The sequence below is a fragment of the Carassius gibelio genome, chromosome A19 (genome assembly GCF_023724105.1).
Source record: "Carassius gibelio isolate Cgi1373 ecotype wild population from Czech Republic chromosome A19, carGib1.2-hapl.c, whole genome shotgun sequence".
NCBI lineage: Eukaryota > Metazoa > Chordata > Actinopteri > Cypriniformes > Cyprinidae > Carassius > Carassius gibelio.
This window is the reverse complement of record NC_068389.1, coordinates 13,976,165-13,989,067: the sequence shown is the minus strand read 5'-3', so window position 1 is coordinate 13,989,067 and position 12,903 is coordinate 13,976,165. Positions and strand designations below refer to the sequence as shown.

General features: G+C 37.8%; 1 protein-coding gene across 2 annotated transcripts in view; it reads left to right on the top strand.

The window, feature by feature from the left end:
* Positions 1-1,414: 1,414 nt before the first annotated feature.
* LOC127934920 (collagen alpha-2(VIII) chain-like) overlaps positions 1,415-12,903 on the top strand; it is a 48,057-nt gene continuing 36,568 nt past the window's right edge. Inside the window, exon 1 of one of the 2 annotated variants that reach the window (XM_052532470.1) lies at positions 1,415-2,054. The gene's annotated coding sequence lies outside the window, so the exon portion shown is untranslated. Of the gene's footprint in view, positions 2,060-12,903 lie in introns of both variants that reach the window. The other variant, XM_052532469.1, reaches the window with a different exon arrangement.

Sequence of the window (12,903 nt, the reverse complement as noted above, 5' to 3'; positions counted from 1 at the left end):
AATGTGTGTACTATTCGAGCTCTAAAATTGTTTTTCTCATTTTTATTATCGTTTTATGATTTTAGATGTTTTCATGGCAAAAACGTTATATAAAACATATTGTTTTCAGGTCAGTGAATGTCTGGGAAGTAACATACAGTAATCTGATGATTGTCAGTGTTGGTCAGCATCGATTTCTGCAGTATGAACTTTCCTTTACTATCACGTTCTGTCACGACCCAATTTCACAAACGCAAATGTATTTTCTTGAACTTTGGGTCCAAATTTCAAAGCTTGCCATATGAACGCGGCGTACGTAAACAGGTCTGTAATTAGCCGCGTGCCTGTTTATTGTCTGTTCCATTACTTACGAGACACACAAACTCAGATTAGCATCTGATAACGTACCTAATATCCAGCCATGTCAGGGGCTGCATGGATGGAAGGTATCCAGTGGCCAGACTTAGCAGTAGCTCCTTCTGAGCACAATGCTCCACTTGTTGCTCCGTCTCCTCTGGCATGATCCAAAGCCATATCAGACCTTTCCCGAGGCTTCAAATCCTCAATTCTTCATTTTGCGCTCAATCAAATTTTGGGTTTTATGATTGGATATTATGATAATGTTGGTGTTTAAATTTATCTACTTTATTGTCTATTGTTTCACAGTGGCTAATTGGAACTGAATGAGCTCATTGTTGTTAGAAAGACATATCAGATGAGGATCAGAGCACTGCGATGATTGTTAATTTAGGACTAGATAAGAAATTCTGTAACATTGCCTGTTCTTGCACACTCTTCACATAATTATGCAAGATAATGAAGGGATTTTATTCCTGGAGAATTCGAATCGGGTAATAGGGGTCATTAACTGTGCTAATGCATATCTCCGATTGTATCCTCAAAACGCTGCTTTACACATTCTGAATTAGGTATTTGTACATATTATCTTTGCAATTCATCCAGGAAAGGTTCCACTTGAGAGCTGTTGCTAAGTGGTTCACAGTCTAGATCATTCAGCCAAGACATTTAATCTCATCTCATAAAACTGATTGGTTTAATTGGCTGAGAGTCTGGCAAGATCAGACAAAAACAGACTTCCACTGTACTTACTGCTGCATATGTGCTTAGAATCTTGTGCTGGAACGTTCGGGACAGCAAATTTGAGCCACTTTATGAAAGAATGCTTTCGCTGAGGTGAAATCAATGCACTGTGAGCCGCGCCAGGACAGTCTGAATTTTCCATAAGGTGCTTCCTGGGAAAGATTTGTGTGTTTGTATGACTGCGAGCATTTGTTTGTAGATGCTTATGTTGGAGGTGGGAAAACAAGGGCTTAAATGGTTACCGGGGAAAGAGGAGGGGTGCAATTCCATCCCCATTGCTCCACCTACCCCACCCCATCCTCTATACTGTTTCCTTATTCTGCCCGGCCACAGACACTTGCCTTTTGTACGGAGGGAACCAGAGAAACAATCCACTCTCTCTGTTTGGAAAAAAATACATGCAAGAAAAGAGACTGGGAGATTCCAGGTGCTTTTCCTCCAGTTAAAAGCCCTGAAAGGAGGTCCTCTCCTTGCCTGGAGACAGGAGAGCCACTGCCTCGTGAAGTTGAGCACCCTGCCTCTCACATTCTCTCTCTCCCTCTCTCTTTTTGTTTCTCTCTCCCTCCTACTTTCCACCCTGTGAGAGTGCACAGAGATTCAGAAGGTGCGTCTGAAATCTACTTGTATCAAGGCTGGAGACAGCACCACAAGGACTTTTTTTTTCCTGTACTGCGACAAGCACATGGACTTAATTTTCACCCCGAGACAGAAATAAGTATAAGAAGCAGACTGGCACCTGCCATTGAGAAGCTGAACTTTCTCTAGAGTTGTACTCGTTCTTTCTTCGCGTATGTAAACAATATTTGACTGCGACCGAGTGCCAAGACATTCCCGAGACTTCCCTGTCTGCTGGGATCCCATCACATCTTCTCAAGTTATTTCTCCAGAGATGACTGTCTGAAGAAGGGACGCAGAAAAGAAGCCACCTGACCTGCAGAAGCTACCTGCCTGAGTAATCGAGGTGAAGCAGAAGGGTAAGGTAAGGTTATATCTGAATCTTTCCTTTTCCTTCCCCTCTGGGTGCAGGCATATGTCATCTCTGAAAATGTTTTTCATATCCTGCTTCACAGCAATTGAATCCAAATGCAAGACAGAGAGAGAGAGAGAGAGAGTGAGTGAGAGAGGGAGGAAAAACAGTTGGGTTCACATCTCAATCATGAGACCAACATAATTCTCAGCGCACTGCTACACACAAGGCAGATTAACAGAATGTTTTAGTGCTCTGCCCCCATTAATCTCTGCAAAATATGTGGTGCATTTTTCTAAACAGAGCCACCTGGCTACCACTGCATTTATGCGGATGCTGGTTTTAGAGTGTGTTTGTGGGTGCTTGTTGCTCTATAGTTCCCAGCTTATTGGAGTTGGAGAGGGAAAGAGTTATATAACTGCAGTAGTCTCGCTTTCACTGACACCTGGGACTGTTTGGTCTGCACTTTGTTGTGCACCAGTGCCACTCACTTAAATTTAGCTCCACCCACAGTGTCCTGAAGTCCATGCCTACTTCTCAGCTTTTGAAAGTATTTAATTTGGACCTGTCAGACATACTCCACATATTATTATTATTATTGCTGTTGTCCTGAAAGTGTCAGAAATTTCAGAGGTTTAATCACATTAAATCAGATCTTTAAAATTGAACATGAACCCTATTTATTGTGATTATTATTATTATTATGGAAGTGTTGTGTCTTGACCTGTCAGGTGTAGTTCACTTCAGAGGTTAAAATACCAAGAAAAAATGGTATTAAAAAAAAAATCCGCCTACAATGCTGATGTCACAAATACCTATTTTTCAGCCTCTCCCCTCTGCTTTTTTTTTTTTTTACATTTGTTTTCATATGTAATGCCCATTTATTACAAGCAAATCCATTTTTGGTGGCTAAAATCTTGCCATACTTTATTTTTCCTCTTTGAATAATTAAAAAAATATACGAAATGTCCGATTATGTTGCAAAAGTCATTTCATATTGACTTGAATGAAAATATGTAGTGTTTTTGTTTTCAACTTTTGATGCATCTTTGTCAGCAGTAGCTTCTCACCTCAGCAAGCTTTGTACATGATGTTTTGTCATAATATGTCAAAGAAGGTCTAAAAGAGCTTCTTTGTAATGTCTCAACTTTTCCTCACATAATCAATACTGCACATGGCATGAGCTCCTTGCTGCTGTCTTAATTTCAGACAGAGAGCGAGAGAGGACTGTGAGAGAGAAGGGAATGTGCTTTCATAATACATTCTTCAACCCAGAGCACTGGGGAATAGTATTCAATAATACATTTTTTCTCGTCTGAGTAGCAGGGCCTAGCTTCTACAGAACTGAAACAGACCCAGTCTGGAAAAGACGACATGCTCTCCTCTAAAAACATTTGGCGCCTCAACATGATGGCTTTCAGGAGGAGAAGCGGTTGAGGTCTGACTGCGAACCTGTGCGTCAGTGCCGCTAGTGCTCCCGAATTGCACAAGCCTCTGACATGATTTTGAACCCCTGAGTGGAAAAGAGAGTTTAGAGAAAAAGTGTCTGAGACACTCCACAGACAGAGGGCCCATCACCCTCAAACACTTCTGATTCCTCCTTCTGGAAATAGTCCAAAGCTTCTAGAAGGGATGCTGGCTGTGGTTAGTTCAGAGGATGGGAAAGTCAGCTGGGAAGTATGATGTGATTTTATGATGAATGTGTCTCTTCTGGTCCTGTTATCAGGAGATGCAGCAGACACTGTCCCACCTTTCCGACTGCAATTACAGCGATAGCTTCAATCCACCAAACACCCCACTTCTTCTCACACATAATTTGACCCTTCTCCCTACATGCACATGTCAGTTAAATTCAAGGAGATCTAGGTGAAAGCTATTTCTATGCATTAGCAGTTTATATTTCAATTAGAAATCTGACTTTTTTTACACACTGGACCATAGAAATTTTTCAGCCAGCCCCCTGAGCTGTGCGTAGCATTTGGGAAATCCCTTCCAGAGCCGGAGTAAAATTATCATTACAAATAATTCACTCACAAAAAAAAGTTCTATCATTTACTAATCCTCTTGTTGTTCCAAAACTTGATATTTTTCTTTATTCTGTGGAACAGAAAAGAAGATATTTTGAAGAATGCTTCAGCTGTTTTTTTCAATGCACTGAAGGTCAATAGGGTCCAAAACAAGTGGAACCGTGTTATTTTATCATTATTAATATACTATTATAGTACTTATTCATATTTAGAATTTTTTCTAGCTTTTCTTTTTTTAGTTTAAATGTATTAACTTGATGTGCTTTAGTCATTTATATTTGTTTTGTGTTTGTTTTTGTTTAATTTCAATTTATTTCTATTTCTGCTTTAGATCTTCTGACGATAATTAGTACTTCAACTTAAATATTTAATTCAGTTAGTTTCTAAGGCAACATTTCTCATTTTCATTTACATTTAGTCATTTAACAGACACTTTTATCCTAAACGACTTACAAATGAGGACAATGGACGCAATCAAAATCAACAAGAGAGCAAAGATATGCAAGTGCTTTAACAAGTCTCAGTATTAACGCAGTACACGTAGCAAGTGTACATTTTAATGCATTTTATGTTTTTCATATAATATATATTTTTTTTTTACAATGAACTTATTACAATGAAATAAAACTTGGCACTGTACTATTTTAACTTTTGCCAAAATACTTTGGTAGTGTAAGGCTGTAATGGCGAGGCAGTGCTGTAAACATGGATGCCCACCTTTGGGATAACTCTCCTGACTGCTTTTTATGATGTTAGTTGACTGCCAGACTGGGCCTGATGAAATGCATTTCTTTCTTTATTACATTACATGACTTCAACTGACCTGACGGAGGCTTTTATATATGGGCCATTCATAATTGTTGCACGCTTATTAGTCGTGCTGGTAAGTAAGCCTTTATCCATGTCCAGCCATCTGTTAGTTCTGGAGCAATTTTAACTCACTGAATCTTGTTTATAAGCTCTTAAAGGTCCATCGTAGACACTGAAAGCCCTATTTCCCTGTGCTTTAGATCCCTTTATCTCAAGGTGGTTGAAAATGTGTTCACTGGAGAAGCCATATCTGAGAAATAAAAAGAAAAAAAGCTTGTATCCAAACCATTATAGGTGTCTCTTTTTATTCAGCTTCTAATGTCTCACTCCAGATTAAATTCCCATTTGAGTTTTTATTCGTTTTACTGTGCAATGGAGGAAAATGATACAAAATCCATTGCACATGCTTAATCAGTGGGAGAGACTATAGTCAGATAATCTGGACCAATGCAGACTGAGAAGCATATGGGTAATGTTGGACACACCAACAATTTTTTTTTATTTTTTATTATTATATCTTTTTTTTTACCTTATTCATAAACCTGTTTTCCTGTTTCCTGTTTTCCTTTTCTGGTGAGAAGACCAGTAATCCACGTTTTTTTTTTTTTTTTTTAATGGTGCCACTAGAGGGCAGAGTTGCTGACCTTGACTGTGCAACCACAAACCCTTGTTACATGGGAACACGGGAAACACACAGGTTCACAGTCCGGCCACTGGTGCTGTGGAAATCTTAGATGACAAAAACCCTTTTTTCTTACAATGTAAATAGAACAGCATTTAAAATATTGCAATTATTGATTTATATTTGTTTATTATACCTCAATAATTAATTGGTAACACTTTACAATAAGGTTCTTTACTGTGTTTGAATAAATAAATAAATTTATAATTTACAATATTTGTTCAGAGCATGTATAAATATTGGGTAATGTAAATTTTTGCATATACTAATACATTTTTACATCGTAAGTAGTACACTGCAAAAAAAAAAAAAGAATTTTAATAAGTTACATTTTTCAGGGTTTTAATTTATATAAAAATTCTTAAATCAAGCTTAATTTACTTGACTTGACACTGCATGAAATATTAAAGAGATATTTATCTGCAAAAATTATTGTTTTGTATTCAGAATTGATTAATGTCATTCCAAACGTGATTGATTTTCTTTATTCGATAAAACATTAACAAAGATATGTTGAGAAATGTCCAGTTAATGGTAAAATCAAAACAGTTTGGTTACCAACAATTTTTCAAAATATTTTATTTTGTGTTCTACAGAAGAAAGTCATAACTTTTTAGAACATCGTGAAGGTAAGTAAATGATGACAAAATTTAGACTTTTTTTTTGGGGGGGGGGGTTATATGTCAATTTATTTTGACACTTGGGATTTTTTTACTGGAAATCATTATTAGGATATTTTGTACTGTATATATTAACATTAATGTATTATGAACAGCAGTACATTCAGTTCATGATATCGAATGCATTATTACTGTTAATGAATTGAACCTTATTAAAAAGTGTAAACATTTCATTTATATTTTCCCCGCTTTGTTGGCCATGTCATACTGTGTTATTTTGAACCCATTCATGTTGGCAGAATGGTTCTTCTCATAAATCGTGTTGTAGTCTTCATACCTCCTTTTTTTTTTGGTGTTCACTTTAAACAGGAAATGAAGGAGAATACCACTCATGCTCCAGGAAAAGCATATGCTTAACTGTGTTATGTTCCAGGAACTCACGCCCCCATCTCTCACCATTACCATTTGTTTCTAAATGTTTTTCATTAACCAAGAGAGCGGAAAAATATAGCTGTTCAGTGGTGCTATAAGGCAAGCGGTGCATTCCTTTGAGAAATTGTGCTTTTCTTCAAAGTCTGTGTGATGGGGCACTGCAGGCTCGTTCCTTCTGCCTGTTCTCCAGTTAAGATATGATGGACAAAAGAAAAACAGCAAATGAGGAATTACCCTCAAAGCTGTTGGAAACAGCACTTTGGCATAAGCCTCCTCTGCAATCAGCAAAGTGCTTAGCCTGCGTCGCCGATTCAATGAGGGTGCGTGCCTTTGTGAGGGAGTGTGTGAACATCTCAGACCTTAGAAAAATGCCGCCGGTGGCTCAATCAAACATCCTGTTGCATAAGGCTTCGTTCCAGTGGGTTGTGCGTGAATTGGTCTGGACAGGAAAAGAGGTGCAAACAAATCCAGGAAAGGGGAGGTTATCTGTGAAGGCCAATGGGTTTATTCTGTGGGTGCTTAGGTGTGAAGATGTCAACTGCTTGATTGATAGAGTAGAAAGGTGCACTGCCCAGAACAGATGTGTCGGTTTTGTTATTCTCAATAGGACACAATTGAACACATGCTTGCGGAAATTAACAGCTTTAATTTAAGTCTGATGAATGCAGCACAGATCTGGGCTTAGACTCAGGGCTGATTTAAAATATTATAAATCACATACAGCTATGTGAATGCTTAAAAAAAAAAACATTTTCATAATCAGTATTCTTTTTTATCAAGACACACATTCAATCATTTGTATATATTATATATATATAATATATAAATATTATAAATAGTGTGTTTGTGTGTGTGTGTGTGTGTAATTAATTAATATTAAATATATGTAATTATTGTATATATTGCAATTCTAAAAGTTTATACACACACACACACGTAGACACTGAACAAAATTATAAATGCAACACTTTTGTTTTTGCCCCATTTTTCATGAGCTGAACTCAAAGATCTAAGACTTTTTCTAAATACACAAAAGACCTATTTCTCTCAAATATTATTCACAAATCTGTCTAAATCCGTGTTAGTGAGCACTTCTCCTTTGACGAGATAATCCATCCACCTCAGAGGTGTGGCATATCAAGATGCTGATTAGACAGCATGATTATTGCACAGGTGTGCCTTAGGCTGGCCACAATAAATGCCACTCTAAAATGTGCAGCTTTATCACACAGCACAATGCCACAGATGACGCTTTTTGAAGGAGCGTGCAGTTGGCATACTGACTGCAGGAATGTCCACCAGAGCTGTTGCCTGTGAATTGAATGTTAATTTCTCTACCATAAGCCTTCTCCAAAGGCGTTTCAGAGAATTTGGCAGTACTTCCAACCGGCCTCACAACTGCAGACAAAGTGTAACCACACAAGCCCAGGAACCCCACGTCCATTTACCTCCAAGATCTTCTGAGACCAGCCACCCAGACAGTTGCTGCAACAATCGTTTGCATAACCAAATAATTTCTGCACAAACTGTCAGAAACCGTCTCAGGGAAGCTCAATTGCATGCTTGTCATCCTCATCAGGGTCTTGACCTGACTGCTGTTCGTCGTTGTAATCGACTTGAGTGGGCAAATGATCACATTCGATGGCGTCTGGCACTTTGGAGAGGTGTTCTCTTCACGGATGAATCCCGGTGTTCACTGTACAGGGCAGATGGCAGACACTGTGTATGGCGTCGCGTGGGTGAGCAGATTGTTGATGTCAACGTTGTGGATCGAGTGGCCCATGGTGGTGGTGGGGTTATAGTATTGGCAGGCGTATGTTATGGACAATGAACACAGGTGCATTTTATTGATGGCATTTTGAATGCACAAAGATACCGTGACGAGAACCTGAGGCCCATTGTCGTGCCATTCATCCACGATCATCACCTCATGTTGCAGCATGATAATGCATGGCCCCATGTTGCAAGGATCTGTAAACAATTCCTGGAAGCTGAAAACATCTCTGTTCTTGCACGGTCAGCATACTCACCAAACATGTCATCCATTGAGCATGTTTGGGATGCTCTGGATCAGCGTATACGACAGCATCTTCCAGCTCCTGCCAACATCCAGCAACTTCGTACAGCCATTGAAGAAGAGTGGACCAACATTCCATAGGCCATTATCAACAACCTGATAAACTCTATGTGAAGGAAAATTGTTGCACTGCATGAGGCAAATGGTGGTCACACCAGATACTGACTGGTTTTCAGACCCCACCTCAGACCCCCCAATGCAGTAAAACTGCACATTTTAGAGTGGTCTTTTATTGTGGCCAACCTAAGGCACAATTGTGAAATAATCATGCTGTCTAATCAACATCTTGATATGCCACACCTGTGAGGTGGATGGATTATCTCGGCAAAGGAGAAGTGCTCACTAACACAGATTTAGACAGATTTGTGAATTATATTTGAGAGAAATAGGCCTTTTGTGTACATATCATCAGCTCATGAAACAGGGGGGCAAAAACAAAAGTGTTGTGCTTATAATTTTGTTCAGCATATATATATATATATGTGTGTGTGTGTGTGTGTGTGTGTAAAATATATTAATTAAAATAGAGTAATGAAGAAAAAAGTAAGTAAAAATAGTATTATGCAGGTATTTTTAATAAAAACAAGATACTCAGTTAATGTAAACTCAGCACACCTGAAACGACAATAGGTGCCTTGGGGGAAAAAAAACAAACAAACAAACAGTTGAATAAAAAATAAGTAACAAACCCACACACTATCAATACTTGCAAATTCTTTAACTTTATTTATCACTCACAACGCAATGCACATTTGCCTGATGAAGGTTGGTGGACCGAAACATTGCATGTGATAAATAAAGTTTAAGAATTTGCAAGTACTGATAGCGTGCAGGATCATCACTTATTTTTTAATAAAAACAAGATAAAGTGTAAAACTGTTTGCAGAGTATGTGTTGTTTGTAAGTTTGTTTTCCACAGCAAGTGACCAGAACCTTACAAATTAAAAAAGAATAAAAAGGCAAGAATAAAACAATAACCAGCATCTCTCCCTTCAACCATTGTTTCCTAAGTTATTATATCCTGCAGTTTTATGAAATTTCCCTTAAGGGATAAATAAAGTTGCTATCTGTCTTTGTGCCTATCTATCTTGTCTTCTTAGCCTTTCATTTTCACATTCCCCTCTTCACTGAATTCCCTCATTTGCTCTCCCCTGGCTCTTGAAAATGCACTGGACGTGAATGAGTTTTTCCGTTCTGTTGGCAATAGAAGGAAATGGGGATGCTTGGCAAGAGGCTGTTATTATTTTTCCTTTTGCACAGTATCATTTCTTTCAGCAGCCTCTCTGTCATACAGACCCAGCAAATGACTCCAGTCCCAATCTTATCAGCATCACGCTTCCAGATAGACTGAGAGACAGTCAAGGTATTTCCACAACAATACTGAATATTAGTTGCAAGTGATAACTGCAGACATTAGGCTTATAAAATACATTCTGATTTATTTTATTATCTAAGGTTTTAGTCGTATTTTTGGTTTCGACAACAAATCGTTTTGTTGTTTGTGCCAGCTTTGATTTCCATGGTTCTTTGGGAGCTTAAAAATATTTGAATAAAATTGATCTCAAATTACGAAAGTGTCTGAAGAAAGATCATCTTAGCCATTATTTGGCTCTTTCCGTCTTTTTTTGACTGTAGATTTATGACTGATCTTCTTTTACCCCCTCTTTTATGAATCATTACTCATACTACAGTTTATTTGATGTTTGTGATGAAACAGTGGTTTATGGTTTGGCACACTGAAAACAAAAAATGCCTTTGGTCATATACTGTGACTCAAAATATTATTTGTACACAAGAAAGCAAGGAGAAATCCCAGACGCTTCACAGAGGACTTCACACAATAATAGAGTTCTACCAAATAAGACGTTTAATATTTCTTTGGTTTTCTGTATTTTAATTTTGCAGCCAAAATAGCATATGTTTGGTTTGTGTTTTGCAGAATAAAAGCTTTATTTTGTGTGCATGATGTTCCTAAATCTTGCAGTCCATTTCCAAGGTAACTTTAGAAAACATTGAAGCCATTGACAGAATATCAAAATAAGAGCTGAATCCAGCTGGAGGCACTTACAGCCTTGTTTGGTTTGGTTCTACCTGCACAACTGAGCACAAATTAATCGTAATGTCAGATGATGGGCTTTGAGCTTCAGAGGGACTTGATTTCTTTAATTGGATGTTGCTTGATTTTACCAGCTTTCTCATTAGTCTCTTGTTCAGCATCAGTTCACCAAACTGATGAGGGACTTTAAGACTACGGTAAAGACGCAGAACAGTGCCAGTTCCTCTCACAGTCAAATCCTTAAAATAAAACTCCAGTTATTAGTTTGTCTTTGTCCTCCCAGGCCAAGATGTTTTACCCTCTTTTCTCACATTATGAGCAGAGGTGATGGATGGTCTGCAACAGCAGAGATGGGAATAGGGCTTTAGAGGTTATTTACTCCAGCTTAACTCTTGGATAATATTTTTTTACATGTGTTCCCAGTTATTTCTCCTCCGACATCTCAGGGGAATTGAGAACACTACCAACAACAGTTCCAGTTGTTTCCTTGCACTTTTAAGTAAGATTGTTCCATAAGTACGATGGGAACATTAAAGACTCATCTTCATCTAGCATCCATCAAATCCTTGTGATTTTAGGAATGATTTGTGGTTCTGTCATGGTGATTGTCTTTCAGTGCTGGTAGTTCATCAAGCTTATTTTTGCATTTTAGACTGAGATTGCATTTATAGACATAAATAAATCCTTACAGCTATTGAATTGTTATGCAGTGAGCAAATGTGGACGGTAGGCACTTCATCAGCCCTTAAAGATAGTTATAATATATATGTGTACAAAAGTTTACTATTCAACAATTGTTTTTTATCAAAAACAATCCTAAAAAAACAGACATCATATTTGATTTCTGAAGGATCATGTGACATTGAAGAGTAATGGCTGTTGAAAATTCAGCTTTGCCATCACAGAAATTAACCACATTTAAAAATAAATTATAACGGAAAACATCATTTTAAATTGTAAATATATTTTACAATAACATGTTTTAACAGCATTTTTTATTTCTTTCAAAAACAGTAGAAGATCTGACAGACGGATGGATGGATGGATGGATGGATGGATGGATAGATAGATAGATAGATAGATAGATATAGATAGATAGATAGATAGATAGATAGATAGATAGATAGATAGATAGATAGATAGATAGATAGATAGACAGATGTCTTGTTCTTTGTGAATCCATTTGCTATGCAATTGATTTGCTCTTTAAAAGCAACATATTAAAATTTGACATAATTTATTATTTAGTTTGTGTCAACACTTAGTTGCTGTAAAGTCTCATTTCATGTTTTCCTATCGCATCATTTTCTAGAAGTCCCGCTTTCATACACATCCAAAACGCTGACAATTATCATTTTAAATCCCCCCTTCCCCCTGCCTCATGCCTTACCGTTGCCCAGTAAACCTCTGCATCTCCGGGCAGTTTGGTGTGACAGAATGAAGGAGGAGCTTGACAAGCTGGCCAAAGATGAGAGCGCTCAAATGGGCCGTGCACCATCCAACTCCCAAGCACAACAGAGCGCCTGTGTTCTCCCTAAACCACAGCAAGAAAGAGATTCGTGTTAGCTTGGAGAACTGGCTCCTGATGCAGCGTGGTTGACCTTTCACATATGCTAGCCCTTGTTGAAGAAAGATGTAACATGTTGACTATAAATAAGTTGGTCACTATGTGCATCCAATGATCCCTTAAAAAGTTTGAGAAAATCTTAAGTCATCTAATGTAATTTCTTAGTTGTTTATTTAGAAGAGTGCTATTGCTTCAATCAGTTTGATGTGGATTTCGGTTTCTTCTTTTAATTACTTTGTTTAGTTAGAATTACAACTGATTAAAATCTCTGTCACCATTCTCTCTTTCCTTTCATTAAGATTTATCCATTAAACCACTGTCTTATGCTGCTTTGCTAATGCAAACCAGAGAATATGTTAAATCTGGCTTGCCAATGAGCGACACTGTCATACCTGATCCAAGTACAGCTTACCAGCACTTCCTGCCCTTTGGTCAGTATTTTTTTTTAAATTATTATTCTTTACAGAAATGTAAGGAAAAAAACTTGTGCATGTGTTATGAGACTGCGTGACAAGTGGCAAGATGCCTGTGCAATAATTTTGCTGGAGTGGCTTTGGTTCTTTGATCAGCATTGGGGTTTAAAAG